The following is an 11,789-nucleotide window of genomic DNA, read 5'->3' as shown; positions in this document are numbered from 1 at the left end:
TAAGGAATATACAATTCGACATGTACAGGAGTTGTTAAGGAATATACAATTCGGCGTGTACAGGACTTGTTAAGGAATATACAATTCGACATGTACAGGGGTTGTTAAGGAATATACAATTCGACGTATACATGGGTTGTTAAGGAATATTACAATTGTACGTGTACAGAGGCTGTTAAAGAATATACAATTCGACGTGTACAGGGGTTGTTAAGGAATATACAATTCGGCGTGTACAGGGGTTGTGAAGGAATATACAGTTGGACGTACTAGGGCTTTGTAAGGAATATACAGTTGTACGAGTGGTATATACAAAAGGGGATTAACTAAGGCTTTTTGGTTGATCTAATCCCATTTCCCTATTATGTACACTACTTCCCAAGGTACATGTAACATATCACGACATCTGTCGGGTGAAAGGCTAACTATCCAACATATATTGTCGTACTTGTTAACCGTAGCGAGGTGAGGTCTTAAACTAAACAGATGGTTACATACTGTAAATTTCGGCAAAAATGTCTACTGTGATCAAAACCTGTAGAGGGATAGCGCTCTGTGTTCAGATCCCTGTGAAGTAGACTAAGCAACTGAAGGCCCTGTCACATTCCGCTGAGCTGCTGGGAACAGCTTGCTTCACGCAACGGCACACAACTGTATGATTGTAAGTCCATATCCCGCCTTGGTCTCAAAAAGAATTTCCTGAAGCGCTAGTAAGGTTATCGTGACCCCGCAGCTGGTTACGATGACATGAGGGAGGAAGCTTGTGTGTCGCATCTATCTACTGTGTATTTCTCCTTCAATGGGGTTGTGACCATGGTGGACATTTTGCCGAAATTCTTCCTCGTGTACATCTGTGTTTAGGCTAAGGCAGACCTTGCCTCGCTACCATTAACATGAAATGTTGTATGTACCTCCGGAAGTAGTTTAAATAAGGCTTTGTGAGGGACGTGGTCCCATTCCCTTCTTGTTCTCCCCATGCAATGATAACATTACATACCAATACACAAACAACAAACATCACATGCATACTGGTCCGGTCGCAGTGTCGACACACGGCAGTATATTACAAATAGTGTGACATAAACACAGCTACATTCAAAACACACAATATCCTTCACCAATACACATCAGGTATGGAACCGCTGCCCGACACGTAAACCTGAGATCAAAAACTGCATTCAAGAGAAAAATAATCTGGACCGTGTTCTCCCAACGAAATTAACGGCCCCTTTCTGGGGAGTTTGCAGCTTAACCTTTGATGTACAGAACATGCCATAAATGCAAATATAATGCGTACAAGACAACACAGCCGAAGAAAAATTAATTCTTGTTCAAACAGCACACCGTCAATATTGAACTCGTATTATCAAGGCTTGTCTGCCTAAAACACATAGAATACACCTCTCATATACATGTAAATCAACTGTATGATAAGTAGCAATACAACATTTATATTTCATATTATCACTCGTCAACAAACCAAATAAGCAAATAAACGTATCATAAAGACTCGTCAGTCTAAGTTTCTGAATTAAGAAACTTTAATACATGATTAGGCTCTCTAGCCAACACGACCACACAAACAAATGTAAATCACGGCTCGACAGCCAAATAACAAACATATTTACACAGTAAACGTATTAAAAAGATTCGTCAGCCTCAGTTTCTGAATTAAGAAATTTTAATACATGATTAGGCTCTCTAGCCAACACGACCACACAAACAAATGTAAATCATGGCTCGACAGCCAAATAACAAACATATTTACACAGTAAACGTATTATAAAAATTCGTCAGTCAAAGTTTCTGAATTAAGAAACTTTTATACATGATTAGGCTCTGTAGCCAACTCGAGCAAACAAAAGACAGGTCGACCCGACGAGGGAACATCCACACGCACGAGCATCACTCGACACGCCACATGTACAATCTGAAAATAGAAATGATGTGAATATTTTGAAACACTCAAACATTTATAAAAATTGTTATGTAATATCAACACTGCCGTGGTGATCATCGAGAGAGGAGACCTACTGTCACACACCCCTATATACCCTTTACCATTGCATACCACTAAGGAGAAAGTAGTTTCTCTCTTATTTACAATGCATTCAACCGAGAGAAACATCATGTCTCCTTACATCCCATGCCATGATACCATTACATACCAATACACTAACAACATACATCACATGCATACTGGCCCGGTCGCATCGTCGACACGGGTGGAGACTCAAAGAAAATCTACAGTCCAAGAGAGAGAGAAACTGAAAGTCTTCTCTGTAAGTCATCTTTAATGTAACCATCCTTAGCGTTTTCACTTCTCCAACGGCCGTGTCTCTTAAACATTGTGTCGTGCACGCCATTATTTGCTCCACCACTCCTTAAACGATGCAACCCATAATTCCTGATATCACTCACAAAAGGAGCAAACGCATCTATGAAAAGTTCTCTAAGACGAGTATATGACAATGGAGAATCATCCTTCCGAAGAATATACCCGTTCTTAGTCTTGGTAATACTTCTGAAAATATACTCATCAGATGAAGGTAAAATACCTGAAAGCTCAAGATATTTCTCCAAACATGAAACTGGGCATAGCTTTGAATTTGTTCTGCCAGTAACTATCCATGAGCCATCCCTGTATATGTCCGTCTTGAACTGCTCAATGAATAACATTATATGAGACTCATAGACTTCAATGTCAGAACGTCGTATGTGTAATAATTCTGATGATCTAAGAAACCTGAATAAGGTAGGAAACACACACACACAATTCTCACATTACAAAGCGTGGGATGAGACATCAAGGCATCATACAGCTTCTCCAATAAATCAGATGTTATTGGCTCCTTTTTAGAAACAGATTTGGCTAATCTCCTCGTAACCTCTTCCAACACATTTTTAACCAACCCATTATCAGCAGGACTTTGCAAGCCTACTACCACATGAGCGTGACGAATACTGTAAAATGCTGTCTGCACAGGAGCAAATGAATCACTATTCTGAACGACAGATACCACATAAATTGCACAGTGCAAAGGTGAAATACGTAAACTCGTAGACATACAACAAAACTGTACCCACCGTTTACATCTATACATCTGTATTTTCGCGACGTAGACTCAGCTCTACATTCCCTCAATAACTCTGGTAAAACTGCAACCAGTCCCCTCACACCAGGGGGCAACGCCTTCATCTCGTCTCCATATGCACAAGATGTAACTCCTGTAACACACAATGTACAAATAAACATTTGCTAAAATCAACTCGCAGAGCTAACATGTTAAATTGCAAATCTTCTTCACCGAACAAAGCGCCTCTTATCCTGGAAGGCTTGTTTAGTCTTGGATAAAATACATGTCTTCTACCACCTGAGGAATAAACAAGGAGTTGTGCGTGGTAAGTGGCCAAAAACATGCCGAACACCATTCGGGTACTACCAGAGTGCCTTTCTCATCCATGTGTCTCAGAGTCCTGGGTATCATACCAACAGGGGGGACAACCCAGTTCATGACATCACTCCAACTAACTGAAAAACAGACCATTGCAGAACATCCCGGATTATAATATCTGGAATTAAAACATGCAAGTCTGCATTATACCAAGATGCGAATCTGTCCACATCGTGAGGGCACCATTTCTCATCTACTTGAATACGTGAGAGGCAATAGCCCAGTCATCATAGTCAAGAGTCTTACTCAGCATATCCACCAGTTCATCCTCTTCGCGCGGGATCCACGGCATACTCAAGACAACATTTCGCGTGGAGCATAACTCGAATATATCAAGAACTATTGACTGTAAATGAGGTTTCATACTTCCCTTGTCAACTATAGTTACCACATTCTGATTGTCAGTACACCACATAATCCTACGAAGCTGCATTTGATGAATGAAACTTTTCAAAACAAGATAAACAACATTCAACTCTCCCCAAGTCTGAGCCTCCTCTTCTGACCACTGGCCATGGGAAAACGCTAGTCCGCTCCCGCTAGACCGCGATTGATTATGTGTGCCGGTAGTCCGCGATGTGGCTGTTCCAGTCTCATTACTCCCTCCCTACTCTAATCTCATTACTCTGCAATGCTTTGATAGACGGTAAGTAGAGTGTGTTTTCTTAGGTAAGATCAGTCTCAGCAATGTTATAATAGATACCCTATCATGGAATTTACGGCGGGTGGTATGTTATTTTTATGATTTCCGGTAAAGATGAGTATGTTTTGTTACGTACAGATCAGTCTCAGCAATGTTATAATAGATACCCTATCATGGAATTTACGGCGGGTGGTATGTTATTTTTATGATTTCCGGTAAAGATGAGTATGTTTTGTTACGTACATTTCATTTTCATTACTCTGCAATGTTTTGTTAGAAATCATGGAGAGGGTTTAAAAAGCTGCAATGTTCGGATATTGTCGGATATTGTAGCCTGGCTTCGTACTTGGGTGCTATTGGACACATGATGGACAGTGTGTACCGAGGATGAGATTGAAACGTCAATAAAAGCTTATGTAAAAGGAGTTAAGTGGTCATGTGAAAATGTGAAATAAATGGTGATATAATACAGACTAGTTTTTTTGGTTTTTTTTGTTCCTTTTAATTTAGTTTTCCTTATCCGAGGTGTTGTCTGCATTAATCAGTTGTAGCGGTAACAGAGGGAGTAAATTATTAGAACAGCACAGCAGCTTAGCGGGCTAGCGGTACTGAATTACGTCATTTACCCGTCGCGGACTAGCGGGTAGCGGCCTAGCGGGGTGGAGTCCATCTAAACACAGTAGCCTCCATATCCAGAACCACTTGCATCGCTGTACACAACACAACTCACAGTGGAACTTTTAACCAGCACTGTACTCGACAGACGAGCAATGTTATCAATCATATTTGCTACAACTTTATCCAACTTCCTCTGGGGAACAGATAAACGCAACTGTCTTGTGTCTACATGGAAACCTAACCACTCTACGGAGTGAGAGGGAGCCCACAATGATTTTTCAACCTTCGGAACAAATCCAAAATTGATCAAGTCTCCTTTCACCACCTCACCAGACAAACGTGTAATATGCTCAGACTGTGCTGACAAGATACCATCATTTAAAAACGTGACTACCCTCTTTCCTTTGACCAACTGTCGTGTAATCTTTGTAAACACATAAGGCGCTGATGTAAGCTCGAAAGGTAAAACCACAAGCTTGTAATATTGTTTCACTTGCAATGTGTTCACCCAAGCAAAACTTAAAAATTCAGTATGACCCTCAAAAATGTCTACATGATAGTAAGCTGAATGTATATCGAACTTTATCAGCCAGCCATCGAGGTCAATGCACTCCAGCGCAGATTCCCAGTCTTCATATTTAACTTTTGTTAACATACTTGTTCCCCCGAGACAGGTCTAACATTAGACGCTTTTCCCAGAAGACTGAATAGACACAGAAAGTGGATTTATTGTATAGGCATCTCGTATCTATCAAATGACAGGTGGATGATAGATCAGAACTGTTCCTTTGTACTCTAGACCGTTGATCTCTCTACATTCGAGTTCCACGTCATCTGTGTTTTCGAAAACAACGTGCTCATTGATCAGTTCATTTTCTGCAGTTATCACGTGTAATGATGTCATATTTTCCAGTTATATATGAGAAACATTGGACGCAATTACTGGGGATGGAGACACCAACCTTCTGATCTTCAGGTAAATCTTCCACCCACTGGAACATAAGTGATGAGTGAGTGCGCAAGAATCACACGTGATCGATATATCTGAGTCACATTCCCTACCTATACCTATGTTTAGTTACACAGTCACGACGAGTCACAAATTCTCGATCGAAATCCAGAAAATATTGAAGAAATATGATAAGCCCCAGCCTTTTAGCAAAGAAACACAGTAACGCGCTGTGAACGGAAATATATGCGGCTTCTAGTTTCGAAGAAACCCGTTGTCGCCGATATCGATGATGTCACTGAAAACATCGCTTCTAAAAATACCTAATTCCGTCCTTCGACATAATGGTTGGTCCACAGAGGTGAATGACGCTAGCACGCCTCAACATGCCGGAACCATAGCTGTAGGTGTACTGGCTCCACGTGGGTTGTGTAGACACGGTATTGATGCCGAGGCTGAAAACTCCACACAGCCTCGTCTCGCAGGAGTGAACAGGCAGTTCATTTTCATAGTGGTGCTATCCGCCAGGCTCCTTCTGCAGACCAGATTGGATTTACACCGTGTGTAGACAGCGAGAGGTAGGTGTGAGTGTGAATGTGTTTGTTTTGTGTTGCTCAGTGACTGAGTTTAAGGGGTTACAATCAAGTTGACGTGCATAGTCTCTGGTCCACGGAGCCACCATTATGGTGCTGGTGGAATGTTCACACTGCCCGAGACGTCCACACTGGGTGCCAGTGTGCGAGGCTGTGCTGTTTCACGGTATAATGTCATTAGTGCCATCTCTGACGTGCATCATGGTCACGATTAAAGCTAATGTCGCCATTGTCTAGCAACTGAAACAGCACTGCACTGCGTAATGCTTCCTAAATTCTGTTTATGTTAATAATACGTGATAAATTGTAAAAATGATGTCCATTAATATTATGCACATGATTACTGCCAGCTATATCTGTTATGAAGAGATGATTGGAATGTTTGACTGTGACAGTGAGGCTGGTTATTTTCTCTCTCCGTTATATACTGATTTCCCAGGGGTTGGGGTTTGCTTATTGATCTGTGGCTCCCCGTGGGGATGCACTATCTTGCTCACCTGTACACTGATGCCATAAGGAATGCCGTTATGGCTTTAACATGTCTGCATCACCTGATAGTCAAATCTTGAAACCAGTGACTGACAGCGCTGTGGGACAAGCTGGAAATGTTAGGAAATATTTGATTTCTACATCGACACGTGGCTGCTATTCTTGTCTTTTGTATTCAGTTGCATACATTCCATTGTTTTAATCATCATAACCCCATTGATTGTTTACCGCCATATTCCACGTCAATGTAACTGGTGAATCCAGTGACCTATTTGCTCAGTGAACCCTACACAAGTGCACAGCGCTCTGTCAAGGAGCATACCTCGGCACAGACCGGCGTAAAAGAAAACCCCGGGATCCCGGCAATTAGTCATACATGATGTAGTAGGACATTCGCTGTGTTTAAACACTAAAGTTACACTCATGGCGACGTCTTTGAAACCATCCATCCATTACGTTGATGTTGCCATAATCACATACACCCTCGGTCGATCCCCAAGAACAATATTAAGCATATCAAGTATAATATTGCTTACTTTTAGACAAGTGCGCCAAGTATCTAATAAGATGTAAAGTATCAACATGCCATTACATGACGTTGGAAAATGAGAAATAATGATATCTCCTGATATCTGTTCCCAGAAATAGCCTCCTGTCATCAGTGTATCAAATTCCGTATTTACACGTCAGCCTCTTATCATCTGTATATCACTCTCCCATCATTAATTACATCACCCTCCCACCATTTATATATCATCCCTTCCACCATTAACTATATCGCCTTCCTACATCTATATGTTACCCTCCCACCATCTATGTACCATCCTCCCAAAATTCACACACACACACACACACACACACACACACACACACACACACACACACACACACATATATATATATATAGCCTTTCTACATCTAGATATAACCTTCCCGCCATCTATATATCCTGTATCTCACTTTCCACCATTTATGTGTCACCATTCTACGATATTCTATCAATCTATAGATCGTTTATGTGTTCGTTCTTTAGGTTGTAACAGAATAGCATGGTAAATATGAATCAAAACATACCAATAACTAAGCATTAACTTAACGAGACGCCTATAGGCGGGGGAATCTGAATGTTCAGTCAGAAATAACTCGTTTGCTATGATGAAAAACACGTGAACCACTCAGTTCTATCTGTTTGATACTGGCATAGCTATCTGACTTTGGTGAAATGTCATGGGAGACTCGGCCTGGAACAGGGAAACTCGGCCTGAACTGGCGACTAGGCAACAGGGCACCTCGGCCTGGAACTGAGCAACCTGACCTGGAATAGAGCAACCCAGGTTGGAACAGAGCCACCCGGGCTCGAATTGGGCAACCAGGCCTGGAACAGAAGCAACTCGGCCTGGAACTAGGCAACCCGGTCTAGAACAGAGCAACCCGCCCTGGAACTGGGCAGCCTCGCCTGGAATTGGGTAACCCGGCCTGGAACAGAAGCAACTCGGCCTGGAACTAGGCAACCCGGTCTAGTGCAGAGTAACCCAGCCTGGAACTGTGTAACCCGGTCTGGAACTGGGTAACCCGGCTTGGAACAGAGCAACCCGCCCTGGAACACAGCAGCACAGCATGGAACAGAGCAATCCAGCCTGGAACAGAGCAACCCGGTCTGGAGCTGGCCAACCTGGCCTGGAATAGAGCAACCCGGCATAGAACAGAGCAGCCCGCCCTGGAACTGGGCGACCCTGCCTGGAGCAGAGCAGCCCAGGCTGGAATGGGCCTGCTCGGCCTGGAACTGGGCAACCAGGCCAGGAAAACGGCAAGAAGTCGATCTGGTCCATCATCATGAGCCAAATTCAATACAACGCGTGCGTAGGAATATATTAATAAGTTCATCATATAATCCGACATTACATTCCAAGCGAAACTTCCTTTCGTTTGACCATGTGTGGGACGGCCTAATGCTCTACTGATGCGGAACATATCAATTACTTCTCCACTGTTTCCTTTGTGCCCTGGGTGTAATTAGGATGTTGTTAATTATTAATGGGGATAGCCAGATGGTCCCTGATCAATCTGCCGAGAAAGGGCATCGGCACTGACGAGTAGCTTGTTCTGTTTGATTGTATACTCTTCGAATAAAGTAGGGGATAGCCAGAAACAAGTAAGAGATACATACAACACAGATTCCATTCATGTTATAATATCACCGAAGGAAATAGGAGCACCTTTCACCTTGCAATCTGCAGTAGGCTGTCTATAAGATGCAAATGGAGAAGTAGTGCAGTCGGAACTGGTCAAACATGTATTCACTGGGCGAGACATACTATTTGACAAACATGCCGTTGGTTGGTGAGACATACTGGTTGTCAATCATGCACTCACTTGGTGCGACATACTGGATGTCAGACATGCATTTACTCTGTGAGACATACTGGTTGTCAAGCGGGCAGTCACTCATCGAGACATACTAGCCATCAAACATACTGGTTTTCATATGTGCATTTACACGGAGAGATATACAAGCGAGATATGCTGGTTGTCACAAATGCTTTCACTTGGTAAGACATACTGGTTGTCAAATATGCATTTTTTCGGCGAGACATACTGGTTGTCAATGCGCTCTCTCTCTCTGTGAGACCTACCTAAATGTTGTCAAACATATTTTTTGTCAAGCATGCATTTACACGGCGAGATATACTGCTAGTCAAGGATGAATTTTCTTGGTGAGACATACTGGTTGTTGAGCATATACTCACTCGGCAAAACATACTGCTTGTCAAACATGCTCTCTCTTGGCGAGACAAACTGGATGTCAAACATGCATTTACTTGGTGAGACATACTAGTTGTCAGACATACACCCTCACCCGGCATACTGGTTGTAAAATGTGCATTTACTCAGGGAGACATATTTAATCGATGAGACATGCTTGTTGTCAAGCATGCATTTACACGGCGAGACATACTAGTTGTCAAACATGCATTTCCTCGGCGTGATATTCTGCTTGTCAAGCATGAATTTTCTTGGTGAAAGATAGATGCTCGTTTATTGAACATACACTCACTCAGCAAGACATACTGTTTGTCAAACATGCATTTACTCGGCGAGACATAGTGGTTCTCCAACGGGTAGTCCCTCGACGAGACAAACTGGTTGTCATACATGCATTTACTTGGTGAGACATACTGGCTGTCAGACATGCACTCTCTCAGCGAGACATACTGGTTGTCAAACTTGTATTTACTCAGTGAGACCTACTGGTTATCAAACGTGCAGTCACTTGGCAAGACATACTGGTTGCCAAAGATGCGCTCTCTCTCAACGAGACATACTAACAGTCAAACATACTGGTTGTCAAACATGCATTTGCTCGACGAGACATACTAGTTGTCAAACATGTATTCACTGGGCGAGACGTGCAGGTTGTCACACATGCATTTACTCCGCGAGACATCCTAGTTGTGAAAAATGCACTTACTCGGCGAGACATATAAGTTGTCAAACATGCACTCGCTGGGCCACACATACTTTGCAACAACAGTGACAGCTGTGTATACATTTTACATGTGCATTCTAGTGTGCGAATAAGTTTAGTTTTACGCCGCTTTTATCAACTGCCCCTTGCAAAGTAATATAATGATGTCTTTTGTCTGGCTCTTGTTACAGCTACCTCGATTATAAACTCCCGGACAAACAAACGATACCAAGCCGAAATTGCCGATATTATAAAACAACAAACGAGCATTGCATAAAAAGATAGTGTATTGTAATAACAGCAGTATAGACAACATGTTGGCAGTAATTTCATTCAAGTAACAACAAAACAAGCCTAAGGAGGCACTGTAAAAATAAGGAAATGAAATGTCCACTTTTCGATCACAGATGTACACTTGATGCAAAGCTCGACAACACACGTAGTCAGCATCGGGTGTGTCCACCGCGGGCAACAACAACAACAACAAAACAATACGGTAACAGCAAAAACAAGCCTAAGGAGGCACTGTAAAAATAAGGAAATGAAATGTCCACTTTTCGATCACAGATGTACACTTGATGCAAAGCTCGACAACACACGTAGTCAGCATCGGGTGTGTCCACCGCGGGCAACAACAACAACAACAAAACAATACGGTAACAGCAAAAACAAGCCTAAGGAGGCACTGTAAAAATAGGGAAATGAAATGTCCACTTTTCGATCACAGATGTACACTTGATGCAAAGCTCGACAACACACGTAGTCAGCATCGGGTGTGTCCACCGCGGGCAACAACAACAACAACAAAACAACACGGTAACAGCAAAAACAAGCCTAAGGAGGCACTGTAAAAATAAGGAAATGAAATGTCCACTTTTCGATCACAGATGTACACTTGATGCAAAGCTCGACAACACACGTAGTCAGCATCGGGTGTGTCCACCGTGGGCAACAATGCAAGCCCTGACTCGACGACTACTGAGAAGGTCAGGCGCCGTATTACCTGAGCAGGGATCCTTTCCCATTCCTCTTGGAGAGTTTGGACAAGGTGACGTCATTTGCCAGGAACAATGGCTCTAGCACGGATCTGACTGTCCAAACGGTCCTACAAGTGTTCTATGTGTGACATGTCAGGTGACTTGGCAGGCCATGGACACACATTGACGTTATTTCTTTGCAGAAAATCAGTGTCGATACGTGCTGTGCGGGGAGTATCCGTTGACGTAGGAATGGAAACACAAATGGACGAATAATTTGATCGATGTGTCGTTGAGCTGTGAGGTTACCATCCACTACAACAAGATCTGTCTAAGTATCGTCATAAATGCCGCCCCACACCATGACTCCGCCGGCACCAAACGGTTCCATCTCCTGGACACAGCAACGTTACACACGTTCTCCACGGCGCCTGTACAACCAAGCTCTGCCATCATTCCTGAACACTGGGAGTCTGCTCCCGTCTGTAAACATCACTCTCTGCCATTGTCTGTTCTGCCACTGACGAACTCTACGTGCCCATTGGAGACGTTGACGTCGATGTTGAAGCGTTAGCGTGTAGGCGTGTAGGCGTGTAGGC

The 11,789-nt window shown here is 42.9% G+C and overlaps 1 protein-coding gene across 1 annotated transcript in view; it reads left to right on the top strand.

Annotated features, from left to right (window-relative positions):
- Positions 1–6,044: 6,044 nt before the first annotated feature.
- Positions 6,045–11,789, top strand: part of LOC137255590 (sodium-dependent dopamine transporter-like) — a 47,992-nt gene continuing 42,247 nt past the window's right edge. The window contains exon 1 of the mRNA XM_067793026.1: positions 6,045–6,243. The gene's annotated coding sequence lies outside the window, so the exon portion shown is untranslated. The remainder of the gene's footprint in view (positions 6,244–11,789) is intronic.

This window comes from Haliotis asinina, chromosome 11 (genome assembly GCF_037392515.1).
Source record: "Haliotis asinina isolate JCU_RB_2024 chromosome 11, JCU_Hal_asi_v2, whole genome shotgun sequence".
In the NCBI taxonomy this organism is placed as follows: Eukaryota; Metazoa; Mollusca; class Gastropoda; order Lepetellida; family Haliotidae; genus Haliotis; species Haliotis asinina.
This window is presented reverse-complemented; position numbering and strand designations above follow the sequence as displayed.